This window comes from Mandrillus leucophaeus, unplaced genomic scaffold (assembly GCF_000951045.1).
Source record: "Mandrillus leucophaeus isolate KB7577 unplaced genomic scaffold, Mleu.le_1.0 Scaffold592, whole genome shotgun sequence".
In the NCBI taxonomy this organism is placed as follows: Eukaryota; Metazoa; Chordata; class Mammalia; order Primates; family Cercopithecidae; genus Mandrillus; species Mandrillus leucophaeus.
Genome location: NW_012106386.1, coordinates 643,085 through 645,586, shown reverse-complemented (window position 1 = coordinate 645,586; position 2,502 = coordinate 643,085).

The window sequence follows — 2,502 nt, the reverse complement described above, 5'->3', positions numbered from 1 at the left end:
TGCTGCTGAAGTGATGAACGTGTCTCCATATAAGAAATGTGGAAGAGAGAACTTGTTGTGAACCCTAGTACATAAAATATTTTATCATATTTTATTCTTTCATTTCTTCATTCTTCCCTTCATTTGCTCATTTAATAAATATGTATTTGATGTTCAATATCATCTAGATTCCCTACTAGAATCTGAAGCATTTAGCAGCATCTTGTTGGGAGTTTACATTTCAGCAGATAGGTAAGAAATTACATCACAAGGATTTTAGCAGAAAAAAATATTACTGGGGGAGACCATTTAGACAAATTTGTTTTAAGCTATTAAGTTGTTCATTCATTCATTCATCACATATTTATTCAGCATTTAGTATATGTCAAGCACAGTGCTAGAAACTTGAGTCCAAGTCTTTATTTGTCTTTTACTATCACATCTATGGCTTTTTGCCTCACTTATTGTGGCTCAAATATACTTTTTGTTGAGCTAAAATTCTCATCAGAATTTTGATAACAGAAAGAGGTCTACTCTTTCCCTTTTGCCCAACATTATATATATTATGTTCTCAAAATCTCTGTTGTCAAAATTTTAAATATATATAGGGATATATGTAAACTATGCCCAGCACCTCAATGTTTTTGATGCCTTGCCTTGTTATTTATAGGATCCCCTCAAAGGAATTCAGCTTCTCAAACTCAATGCTGTAGCTAGGGGGTCTCACAACATAAAGACAGGTTTCTATCATGCCTGCCTGTGTTTACAAATTGTCTATTCTAAAATTCTTTTTTGACAGTCCCAGAAGAAAAACATATATAAATGGCCAATATACTTATGCAGAATGTTCTATATCTCCCTAAATCAGTTAAATACAATTAAGATGAAATAATATTTTTTGCCCATCAAATGGGCAAAGTGAAGAACAATACTAGCTAGAATTTGTGAGACTTCATTGGCACCGATGGTAAAATAACCAATGGTAGTAATTTGGCAAGACATTGTAGATTGACAGGTTTTTCTTGTCATTTCTTTTTCAATTTGGGGCTTTTAAGATGCTTCCCTTTCCTGACTGTAGCTTTTTCTTCTCTGATACTCTGCCCTATGAGCTCTGGCACCTTGGTGTCCACACATTCTCAGCTCCGTCACCTCAATTCAGAAAGTACACTGAGCTCCAGCAGGGTTCCATCTCTCTTTGCTATTACCTGAAAACTCTCAAAGCAGTAAGCTCCGGTAACCCTATGGCAACTCGCAATACTCATAACAGCTCCTGCAAGTTAGGGTGCATAAAGCTGAACTGCATTAGTTTCTCATTAATACACTCTGAGAATAGTTTGCAAGACCTGGAAAGGATATGTGGGTATTTGGAGATGTCTAGGGAAAGCAAATAATCTCTGTGTGTATCTATCCATTTATCATCTCCTTACATATCTACCTATATATACAGTATATATGTAGATGTATGGAGTAAAACATAAGTATTTATGATAGTAAAAGTCATATGGATCATAAAAATTCAGAGTATTAAAAGTTTGAATTTAGGATTCAAGTATTTTGAGCATGTCTTACATATATAAGGATTAAATTAATAATGACTAAATTATATTACAGTAAGACTATATTTCAGAATGAAAGAAATCAAAGCAGACACACACTGACTTGTAGCAATCAGGTTTTTCTGTATTGCAACATATTGAATCTAGAGTCTAAAAGGAAAGTTTGGCAAATAATTTTAAATATTTTTTCTGAAACTCATAAAATCACTATGGATTGATGACATGTATACAGATTACTGGGAATGGGAAAGGCTTTAGGGAGAGCTGTCCCTTATGGGGCATCTTTGTGCATCTCTAAGAGGATCAGTCCTTTTAATTTTTTTGGAGCTTTTGTTTAACCTCTTTTCCTAAATTCTACAATCAAATTTTGTGTGATTGCGTTTAGCAGGAAAATAATCTTGGCCACCAGGTTGAAAGTATTTGTGGGTGTGTGTTTGTTTGGATATTTGAGAGGCAAATACCTATGTCTATGCTATTGATAGTTTTTATGAGTTTCTTACATTGCATTTTTAAAGTTGATTTTATTAAAGTATAATTTGCATTTAATAAAATGCTATTTTCAGTAGAATGTTATATGAGTTTTGACAAATTGATGCACCAGGGTAAGTGCAACCCCTGTCAAGGCGTAAATTTTCATCACTGAAATGTTTCCCCATGATTTTTGCAGGCAACTCCCTACACTTAGGCCTAATCAAATGTTAATTTATTTCTGTAACTCTAAGTTAATTTAAACTTTTAAAAATTTTCCACAAACAAAATCATACTATTTCTGTTTGAGAAGTACAGTCTTCATTTTTTTATTAAAATGATCGATGTTTATTTTAAATAAACTCAAACAGTATAAAGCAGGAGAAATTAATATCTCAATATATCATTCTAAACCACACCACCAGATTTATTCATGTTAACATTTAGTGATTATGATTTATTTCTTGATTCACTGGATTTCTATCATTTAAAATTATTT